Source organism: Ruditapes philippinarum, unplaced genomic scaffold (genome assembly GCF_026571515.1).
Source record: "Ruditapes philippinarum isolate M1 unplaced genomic scaffold, ASM2657151v2 ctg16335_1_1_1_1, whole genome shotgun sequence".
In the NCBI taxonomy this organism is placed as follows: Eukaryota; Metazoa; Mollusca; class Bivalvia; order Venerida; family Veneridae; genus Ruditapes; species Ruditapes philippinarum.
In genome coordinates, this window is record NW_026861356.1 from 7,727 (window position 1) to 20,028 (window position 12,302).

General features: G+C 32.6%; 1 long non-coding RNA gene across 1 annotated transcript; it reads left to right on the top strand.

Moving 5' to 3' along the window:
* Positions 1-213: 213 nt before the first annotated feature.
* Positions 214-10,143, top strand: LOC132715350 (uncharacterized). Its single transcript, XR_009623673.1, has 3 exons — positions 214-297; positions 5,568-5,660; positions 8,852-10,143. It is a non-coding gene; the product is annotated as an uncharacterized LOC132715350 (long non-coding RNA).
* Positions 10,144-12,302: the final 2,159 nt, after the last annotated feature.

The window sequence follows — 12,302 nt, forward strand, 5'->3', positions numbered from 1 at the left end:
TGTGTTTACAACCGTTTAAATGATATTTCTTATAATTTAACATTTTAATTATTCACAACCGATAGATATGATAATTTAATTATTTTATAAAAGAATATTACTGTCACGAAAATTGTGGCTTATATACCAAGTACCTGACTCCCCCGTGTAAGCGTATCGACTTTACCGTTTCCGCCGAAACAGCGGGTGCCTGTGTATTGTAGTTTAATTACACGCAAAGCTGCTGTTAAACGGGTAAATAGACGTGATGTCATTTCAAAATTACTGTATACATGCGGGTTGTTTCTTCAAGACATGGTGAGTTAAATTTTGCTGACGATATTATGATTCTAATAACTTTTTAAATGTTGTAGAAATTTATTGCAAGCATGCTTAAAATTAGAATTTATATCTAAAACTTAAAAGAAACTCTATTTTATTATTTTTGTTAGTTGCCCAAATTTACATCGAGGGTGGTAAGTGCCTTGGTTTGCTTTAATGTAGCTATGATACTGGCTAAGCACTGGTAATATTAAAGACTTTCACAATCTTAATAGATATTATGTTGTCACCCATTACTAAAGAAAAGAGAAACTTGACATGAAATCAAAAACTGCACTGAGCAATATGATGATTTATTCATTTTTCTATTTATTTAAAAATTTTTTTAAACCTTCAGTGGCAGAAAAAGAAAAACGGAATACATTATTTATATTTTAAAACTTTACTAATTGTACTGTCGAATCTAACCATTAAAGTGAATTGGCCTACTTTGGAAGGCAGTGTAATACAACAAAAGTTGTTAAAGGGACTCCACTGGGTTTTTTTGACATGATGGGACTGAAAATATTTTTTTCCAGATAAATGTACTTTTGATGTAGGTTTATACCACTAATTTATGTGCAAAATTTCAGATCATTCGCACACTTCGTTTTTCCAGAATAATTATTCAAATTGTAAAAAATAACCCAAAATGAAAATTGTTTAAACACTTTTCGCTCAAATCGGGCTAAAAAAAGTATAAAAATACGATTTTCAATTTATTTCAAAATATATTTCTTAACTATCTTTGCATATATTTCTGTTTAAAGTGTCCCTAAGCTCATTTATTTAAGAAATTCAAGTGTAATATTTTTTGGCTTTTAAACCCTGGTGGAGTCCCTTTAATATTCAAATGGAAACAACAAGAAAAGGAAGTAATACTTCAGATTTTGTTACTGTTACATAATTTCTGTTGATAATAATATAATATTGTATACAGCTTTTTAAAGGAATCTTTAATATAACATTTGATTAATTTATCATTTGGAAGTGGCTAGCTGTACGGGCCCGTACGGCTAGCCAAAAGTTCTAGCCGTATGTGAGTCATGTACGGCTAGCCAGGACACACTGTATTGTCTGACTCACTTACAGCTAGAACATTTGGCTAGCCGTACGGGCTTGTATATCATTTTTACTTTGTGTATTTTGTAAAATTGATAATTTCTTCAATGTAATATCATTTTTAGCTCGACTTTTCTATGAAAAGGGGAGCTATCCTACTCGCCCCGGCGTCGGCGTCGGCGTCGGCGTTAGCGTTGGCGTCACACCTTGGTTAAGTTTTTCGTACCACCCCACTTTATTTCAGAAGTATTACAAGTATGGCTTTGAAACTTACCATACTTGTTCACCATCATAACCTCCATCTACAGACAAGAGTACATAACTCTGTCAAGGTTTTTGACAGAATTATGGCCCTTTTTTGACTTAGAAAGTGTATTGAGCTTGGTTAAGTTTTTTGTACCACCTCACTTTATTTCAAAACCATTGGAGGTATTGCTTTGAAACTGACCATACTTGTTTACCATCACGACCTTCATCAACAGACAAGAGGACATAACTCTGTCAAGGTTTTTGACAGAATTATGCCCCTTTTTGACTTAGAAAATACATTGAATATGGGTAAAATCCACTTATTGCCTTAACCCTTTGAGATATTGCTTTGAAACTTTTAATGCTATTTCACATCATTACCCCCATCTGTACGCAAGAGAAGGTAACTCTGTCAAGGATTTGTTTTAAAAATTAAGGCCTTTTATCGACTTAGAATCTTGGTTAAGTTTTTAGTACCAGTCCACTTTTGACTGAACTGTTTGAGATATTAATTTGAAAGTTGGAATACTTGTTTACAATCATGATTCCCAAACATGTCCAGGAGAAGGTAATTCTGTCAAAGATTTTATTTGAATTATGGCCCTTAACTGTCACTAAATATCTTAATGCTCATGGCCATTGTTCACTTTAAAAATACAGAGATTCTTGTATTGCCTTTTACTGCAAAAACTTTTTTTATTGGCAAGCAATAAAAAAGTCGAGCGCGCTGTCTTACGGACAGCTCTTGTTAGTTTTTATGTTGAAAATGGTAGAAATGAAAATATTTTATTGATATTATTATAATAACCAGGTAATTTTACTGAAAAACTAAATGGACGGTAGTAAATATTTTAACTAATTATACAAATAATTTGATCTACATTTTTTTATGAATAAATTATGAATAGTTTCTCATAATTTTAGAGAATTGGAATCTATGCGCTTGAAATTTAGGTTACCGGAAATTGTATGGAATATAATGATGTACTATGTATAAATAAAAAAGTCCTGTTCTGTCGGATAATAAAAAGTTAGACCTTTACTTTTTAAATTACAATATTTAGTAACCCTTAATTTTCAAACTGCTATTGACAATGACATATGAGCTATATGTAAATGGTAGGATGAAAAAATGTTTCTTTCTTGAAATCAAATAATTTTAATGAGCTGTATATATGCATATTAAACAATATGGCTTGTATTTTATGACTTTTCCAGAAGTCCATGGTGTAAGTTGCCAAAGGGTGATATACCAGCACCCAATCAGTTAAATAAACACTGACCAGCCAATAAACAACTTGACACTGATAGAATTGTCATATAATATTAAAACATCAACATTTAAGTGCAAAAGGAAGACTGTGTATTTTAAGTTTCAGAGTACCGGTACACCTAACTAGCAATGAAAATTAAAATATGTTTTTCTTGTGAATTGAATGCAAATTTTAAAGTGTTTAATTTACCTCTAGTTAGAAAATTATATATAATTATATTTAATAAAAACAAAAAAAAAACATAATTATATCAAAGATGTAATTCAGATCCGTGATTATAATTATGTATCTTTAAAATGAAAGAGTTTTCAATTTGAAGTTTAAACTTTGGACCATGATAGAATGTATTTAAGTGACCAATAGATGTTATAGGTGTTCAATGTAAATAGATAAAATGCCATAACTTGATTTGTACATTTGACTGCAGTGAAAACCCAGAATTAATTTTTTGCTAATCTGTGTATTTTGAAGATATTCCAGGTATAGTTATTAGTATGTACTGTTGTAGAAGAAATGCAGCAGATAAGTTGACACATTGACTTGGATTTAAAACCTGTTTTTAAAAATAAAACATAAAAAATCATGTAGTTATTAATTTTACTGTTACAGTAAAATTTTAAAGCAATTAGATAAACAAAATTAATTATCCATGAGAAAAAGGTTATATATAACAGAAAGTTACAAAAGGGAAGTTATTCTATAAAAGAGAAAAATATAGTATTATAAGATATTTACATTCATATTATTAACATATTTCTAATCAATATAGAATTATTTTAGCAACATTCAAACTGTTTATTCAAAACTAGATTTATATTTACAAATTCGAAAATGTAGCTAAACACCGAATTCCGGTACTTTATGTACACAGCTCTGGGGAATTCACCTAAAGGGCGTGCAGTAATTTGGTAACTAGTCTACCTGTATGTTTTTGGTATATTTTTGGATTAAAGTTTAATAAAACAATTATTTCTTTGTAAGAAAATAATTAAATATAACTGTATGAAAAACTCAATACAAAAAAATATAGTAAATACATAAATTTCTGCAGAAAATATCTCTAACCTAATTATGGCATATGCAACAACAACTGTTTTATTTTTATTATAAAATATTAATAAGCTTTTTTTGTGGAAAATTTGCGATAGATAGTACAGGAACATTAATAATTTTCAAACACATCAAGTTTTTCCAGGTGCCATAAACGGTGAAATAATAATTGAAAAAATGGAAATATCACATGTTAGTTGTGTTATAAATGTAATTCATTGGGTGTAATTCCCCAGAGCTAAATCCGTAACATACTAACATACCGGAAAACAGTGTTTAGCTAGGTTTTCGAAAAGAACAATTATGAATGAATATACCCCAAAAGATAAAAAATTCTTACAAAATATAATCAATATATGACTTTACCCTGGTCAATTGCTATGCAATAATCCATTGAACCAGTAAAGTGTCATCCTGTCTGGTGATTTTGTGTGCACCTCTATTTCAGGACTAGTGCACTAGAAAAGCACAAGGGTGGGAATTTTAAGCATTCAATAATCATTTTTAGCTTGACTATACGAAGTATATGGAGAGCTGTCCTACTCGCCCCGGCGTCCGCGTCCAGATTTCAGATTAAAGTTTTGGTGCAGTAAAATATTTTTCACTATAACTTTGTCATTTCTTAAAGTATCAACTTCAAACTTAAAATATATGTTCCTTATCATCAACCACATCTTATGTGACAAGGTTCATAACTCTAGCACCATTATTCAGATTTATCTCCCCTTGAACTTAGAATTTTCCTTAAAAAATACTATTTTTTACTGTTACTTCTTTATTTCTTAAGGGATCAACTTCATACATCAAATATATGTACTTTATCATTATCCCCATCTTATGTGACAAGGTTCATAACTCTAGCACCAATATTTTCAGATTTATCTCCCCTTGAACTTAGAATTTTCCTTAAAAAATACTATTTTTTACTGTTACTTATTTATTTCTAAAGGGATCAACTTCATACTTCAAATATATGTAACTTATCATCATTCACATCTTATGTGGCAAGGTTCATAACGCTAGCACTAATATTGCAAGAATTATCTCCCCATAAACTTAGATTTTTTTACTAGAAAAATGTTATTTTTTACTATAACTTTTTTAGTTTTAAAGGTATCTACCTCAAACTTCAAATACTTATTCCTTATCATCAATTACATTTTATGTGACAATGTTCGTAACTCTTGAAGCAATATTTACAGATTTATCTTTCTTTGAACTTAGGATTTTCTTTAAGAAATATTATAACTTCTTTACTTTTTAAGGTATCTACTTCAAACTTCAAATATATATTTCTTATCATTACACACATGTTGTGTGAAAGGTTCATAACTCTAGCATGACTTTTTCTAGAATAATTTCCCTTGATCTTGGAATTTATGTTAACAAATAATATTTTTTTACTTTAACTTAATACATAATTATACATAATTGGTTTGTCTTTCATAGTTTTGTCCTCCTTACTGCGTCCAGTATTTTATTAGTCGAGCTTGGCTGTCTCCTGTGACAGCTCTTGTTTTTACTTTTCTATTATTTTTAAATACTACATGTTAATTAGATAGTTGGCATCTGATTATAGTGTAATGGCTTTTAGACTAGAAATGCTAAATTCTTGTTACTTAAACATTACAGGGTTTAATCCAGTAAACTACTTGTAAGCAAGATAAACAGGTACAGAATATGAAAGAGAAGACTGGTGATGATAACAAGACAAAAAAAGAAAATGTAAGTAGCTTCACTTTGGTTTTACGGCACACCTACAAAGTAAAGGTGATATGGCGACATTCCAGCTTTACTCGGTGCATTATTTCAGGCACAAATGGGCACCTCAGTAGAACCACCGAAGTTCTGTAAGCTAGCTGGATTTTTATTATAAGCTTCCTCACAACGTTCCTGTTGGGATTCGAACCCACAGTGGTGACGGGGCAATTGGTTTGAAGTCAACGACCATACATAAATATCTACATGAAATTCTGGTTACTTCTGAACAGACATTTCGTGCCTGGGACATTACTCCTGCATGCATGAAAGAATTAAAAAAAAAAAGTTAATGCAGCCACCTAGCCTGGGTTCCAGTCTGTTTTTAGCTCACCTGTCACAAAGTGATAGGGTGAGCTTTTGTGATCGCTTTTCGTCCGGCGTCCGTCCGGCGTCCGTCCGTCCGGCGTCCGTCCGTAAACTTTTACTTTAAATGACATCTCCTCATAAACCACTAAGCCAATTTCATCCAAACTTCACAGGAATGTTCCTTTGGCGGTCACCTTTAAAAATTGTTCAAAGAATTTAATTCCATGCAGAACTCTGGTTGCCATGGCAACCGAAAGAAAAAACTTTAAATATCTTCTTTTAAAAAACCATAAGAGCTAGAGCTTAGATATTTGGCATAGAACATCTTCTAGTGAGTGTCTACCAAGTTTGTTCAAATAAAAGCCCTGGGGTCAAAATTGGCCCCGCCCCGGGGGGTCATTGATTTTCTCTATATGCATATAGTAAAAACTTAAAAAATCTTCTTTTAAAGAACCCAAAGAGCTAGAGCTAAGATATTTAGCATGAAATATGTTCTAATGGGTGTCTACCAAGTTTGTTCAAATAAAAGCCCTGGGGTCAAAATTGGCCCTGCCCCGGGGGGTCATTGATTTTCCCTATAAGCATATAGTAAAAACTTACAAAATCTTCTTTTAAAGAACTCAAAGAGCTATGGCTAAGATATTGAGCATCAAACATGTTCTAATAGGTGTCTACCAAGTTTGTTCAAATAAAAGCCCTGGGGTCAAAATTGGCCCCGCCCCAGGGGGTCATGGATTTTCTCTATATGCATATAGTAAAAACTTAAAAAATCTTCTTTTAAAGAACCAAAAGAGTTAGAGCTAAGATATTTATCATGAAACATGTTCTAATAAGTGTCTACCAAGTTTGTTCAATTAAAAGCCCTGGGGTCAAAATTGGCCCCGCCCCGGGGGGTCATTGATTTTCCCTATATGCATATAGTAAAAACTTACAAAATCTTCTTTTAAAGAACTCAAAGAGCTATGGCTAAGATATTTAGCATCAAACATGTTCTAATAGGTGTCTACCAAATTTGTTCAAATAAAAGCCCTGGGGTCAAAATTGGCACCGCCCCGGGGGTCATTGATTTTCCTTATATGTGTATAGCAAAAACTTAAACTTCTTTGAAAAAACCCAAATAGCTAGAGTTTAGATATTAAGCATGAAACATCTTCTAGTAAGTGCCTACAAAGTTTGTTCAAATAAAAGCCCTGGCCCGGCCCCAGGGGTGTCATTGTTGTTAACTATATGTGTATAGTAAAAACTTAAAAAAAATCTTCTTTGAAAAAAACCCAAATAGCTAGAGTTAAGATATTAAGCATGAAACATCTTTTAGTGATAGTCTACAAAGTTTGTTAAAAAAAAAAGACCTGGGGTCAAAATTAGCCCCGCCCCGGGGGTCATTGATTTTCTTTATATGTGTAAAGCAAAAACTTAAACTTCTTTGAAAAAACCCAAATAGCTAGAGTTTAGATATTAAGCATGAAACATCTTCTAGTAAGTGTCTACAAAGTTTGTTCAAATAAAAGCCCTGGCCCGGCCCCAGGGGTGTCATTGTTTTTAACTATATGTGTATAGTAAAAACTTTAAAAAAATCTTCTTTAAAAAGCCCAATGAGCTAGAGCTTAGATGTTTAGCATGAAACATCTTATGGGTGTCTACCAAGTTTGTGCAAATAAAAAGCCCTTGGGTTAAATTTGCCCTGTTGGGGGGGGGGGGGTTTGGGGGGCCTATATACAGGTGAGCGACCTCAGGGCCATCATGGCCCTCTTGTTTTATGTGCTTCTGTTCGTCAAATTGACAGCCTGGGGAAATACAAATTTAGATTGAAGCGCCACCTACTATTCACCTGAAAATTATGGGTGTGATTTAAAGAACGATAACTCCTGCAACTACAAACTAGTTTCTAAAAATAGAAAAGAAATTTACCCTAAGTGACTGGAAACTCAACAAAAGTCATGGAGCCTCGCTTCCATAATCCCATTTCCGATTAGAAATTGACAGTTTTGACACTAGTTGTTTATTGCATGATGAGCTAAGTTGATCAACATGTTAGATTAGCCAAAAACAAATTCTGTGTGGATGAAGTCTGAGAGCATCAGAGAAATGTGCTGAACGTAATTTATTTATAATGGTAAATGCCATGGCGTTGGATTTTCACCATTCAGCATCCTTGCCTTGATTTTGATTTAGTCATGTGACTTGTGGGTCATGTGCTAATCAGTCTTTTAATAGGATTATCATTAGTCGATTATTACATGGAAAACCCCGCAAGTTCCCCCAGGCATTGATATTATAAAAAAATCGAACGAGTATGAAATCGCTCATATATGTTATGAATAAGCAAAAATTGTTAACACCTGAATCCCAGGCTAGCAGCCACCATTAGTAGGTTATGTATTTTGTGCAATACCAAAGTCCCTTAGTCAAAAGTTACAGCAAGTGTTACAAATACAGTCTTATCTAGTGTGGTTGGTTAACTGTTGCATACATGATTGTATTTCATTATTATTATTTACCTGTACACATAACTGCCAATAATTTGTCACATGCAAGAACACTGTCACTAGGTAAAGGCCACACAAGTGATTAATCTTAGTTTATTTTTCATTATTTACCCAGGATTTGTAACAACAAAATCTAACGTATACACAAAGATAAGAATAATATAATATATAACTAAGAATTTATAAAATTCTTAACATACAACAAATGGTGCTAATTTAAAACATTTGGTTGGTGTTTTTTTAAGACATGTATCTGTATTTTTTTCGAAGTCCCAAAATTTTAAAAGGAATATAAATTATTATATGAATTAAGTGATAGATACATGCAAATAATGAAATGATAGAATTCTGATTTATTTTCAGATGTTGTTGTTGTCAAGAAGATTTTTTCCTGTTCCTCGCAGAAGGGCAGAAACATACTTGGATGGAAAATGTGCATAATTTTTGCATAAGTTTTGTTGACACTTCCAATTGATAATGAAGAATGCTGCGAAATATTGTTTGTTACAATATCTGAATGACTGTAAGATATGTTGAGTGATTGGTATTCACACAGGTGCTGTTTTAGTGCAAAACAATACAAGCAAATGTTGAATGAACAAACAAGATTGTGCCATACCATAAGGGAGCAGTATGTTCAGGATATTCTATTTGTATAAACCCAACGCAACTACAGATGTAATGTGGATATATACTAGAATCAGATTGTCTGTCTGTCTGTTTGTCTACCCATTGGAGATATTGAATTAACTTAATAGATAGATCATGTATGTTATTGTTGTGGAATGTAGTTCCTAGCAACTATATCTCTATTGCCTGTTGCAATTTGGAAAGAAGATTGTGTTTAATAGATGAAACTGGCTAGGTGTTACTATTTCAGCATTTTAAGTATGATGTTAGATCATATTACATGTACGTCAATTTTTATATGCCCATTTGAAAAACAAGACATACAATGGGAACCTCAGGTTGGCAGGCATTGTCAAATTATGTAAGCATTATATTTTGGATGTCACAAACCAAAATCAAGGAGTAAATGACTTCCAAACTTCCACTAACAGAAGCCCTGCCCATGCAGGGTTTTAATGAAACTATCACCTGATTAAAGGTCAAGGTCACACTTAGAGATCATTGATAAATGCTTGTTAGGAGCAAAACGTGTGTCAATATCACTTCCCAAATTAATGTTCAACATTGTTAGGCGTAGCATCACATGCTAAAGGTCAAGGTCACATACAGAGGTTAAAGTTCAGATAGAAGTAGGAACCATTAAGTCATCATTTGTTGAGGGATTGTAACACATATGGTCATTATTATGACTATGCCTGTGACACAGTCATGTATGCAAATTTGTTCATTTATAATATGCAAGGTCTTGAAGGCCAGTAAAGATAATGAAATATCCAGATTTTCTCTGGAGCATCTAAATTCTTCTACATGCATGGAAAAATTTCTTTTCATTTATGAAATGAAATTTAAAACAAACATTTTGTTCGATCAATCGAACAAAATATATATTTGTTCGATCGATCGAACAAAATGTTTAATTGTTTTGTACAGCTTGAGAGAGAATTTTTCCAATACAGTGTTTTTGAACAGTTTTGTTCGATCGATCGAACAAAATGTTTATTTTAATTTTTCATTTATTTAACCTGTTACCACTTTTGGAAATGAAAAGAAATTTTGTTCGATCGATTGAACAAATATATATTTTGTTCGATCGATCGAACAAAATGTTTGTTTTAAATTTAATTTCATCAATGAAAAGAAATTTTGTTTGATCGATCGAACAAATAAGTAATAAGAAGTTTGTCCTTTTTGTTCGATCGATCGAACAAATATAAATTTTGTTCGATCGATCAAACAAATATAAATTTTGTTCGATCGATCGAACAAAATCTTTGTTTTAAATTTGTCATTTATTTAACCAGCTTTGGAAATGAAAAAAAATTTTGTTTGATCGATCGAACAAAATATATATTTGTTCGATCGATAGAACAAAATGTTTAATTGTTTTTGTACAGTTTGAGAGAGAAATTTTCCAATGCAGTGTTTGAACAGTTTTGTTTGATTGATCGAACAAAATCTTTATTTTAAATTTTTCATTTATTTAACAACTTTTGGAAATGAAAAGAAATTTTGTTCGATCAATCAAACAAAATATATATTTGTTCGATCGATCGAACAAAATGTTTAATTGTTTTGTACAGCTTGAGAGAGAAATTTTCCAATACGGTGTTTTTGAACAGTTTTGTTCGATTGATCGAACAAAATATATATTTGTTCGATCGATCGAACAAAATGTTTAATTGTTTTTGTACAGTTTGAGAGAGAAATTTTCCAATGCAGTGTTTGAACAGTTTTGTTCGATCGATCGAACAAAATCTTTATTTTAAATTTTTCATTTATTTAACAACTTTTGGAAATGAAAAGAAATTTTGTTCGATCGATCGAACAAATATATATTTTGTTCGATCGATCGAACAAAAATCTTTATTTTAAATTTTTCATTTATTTAACCACTTTTGGAAACGAAAAGAAATTTTGTTTGATTGATCGAACCAAATATATTTTTGTTCGATCGATCGAACAAAATGTTTAATTGTTTTTGTACAGTTTGAGAGAGAAATTTTCCAATACAGCGTTTGAACATTTTTGTTCGATCGATCGAACAAAATGTTTGTTTTAAATTTCATTTGCTAAATGAAAAGAAATTTTGTTCGAACAAATTAAGTAATGAGAAGTTTGCCATTTTTGTTCGATCGATCGAACAAAATGTTTGTTATATGTATTTATTCAATGTTTTTTAGTCAAATTTTCAATTAAATTGATGAAAAAAGAGTCACTTGTTCTTTTTTGTATTCACCATTTGTGAAAAATAACTACAATATTTACACACAAAAACCCTGTTTTTAGGCTAAAAAGAGGGACTGATTGGACAATCCCTTTTTATTTTGGAACGAGATATACGTTTGCGCTGAAAGTTTCTAAAAAAAACGGGTGCGACAATTGGCACTGTGTTCGAACCGTAGGTCCGATTCGCATGCAATTTGCACTGTTGGAATTGATGAAGGGTCTGGTACACAGCCTGCAAGTTTCATGGCCGTAGCCCAGATACAAGTCCGGCACCAAGTCGGAATGCAATTAGACCTATTTCGCTTCGTTTTTGTTTTTTTATATACGTTTGCGCTGAAAGTTTCTAAAAAAAACGGGTGCGACAATTGGCACTGTGTTCGAACCGTAGGTCCGATTCGCATGCAATTTGCACTGTTGGAATTGATGAAGGGTCTGGTACACAGCCTGCAAGTTTCATGGCCGTAGCCCAGATACAAGTCCGGCACCAAGTCGGAATGCAATTAGACCTATTTCGCTTCGTTTTTGTTTTTTTATATACGTTTGCGCTGAAAGTTTCTAAAAAAAACGGGTGCGACAATTGGCACTGTGTTCGAACCGTAGGTCCGATTCGCATGCAATTTGCACTGTTGGAATTGATGAAGGGTCTGGTACACAGCCTGCAAGTTTCATGGCCGTAGCCCAGATACAAGTCCGGCACCAAGTCGGAATGCAATTAGACCTATTTCGCTTCGTTTTTGTTTTTTTATATACGTTTGCGCTGAAAGTTTCTAAAAAAAACGGGTGCGACAATTGGCACTGTGTTCGAACCGTAGGTCCGATTCGCATGCAATTTGCACTGTTGGAATTGGAAGAGGGTCTAGTACACAGCCTGCAAGTTTCATGGCCGTAGCCCAGATACAAGTCCGGCACCAAGTCGGAATGCAATTAGACCTATTTCGCTTCGTTTTTGTTTTTTTAT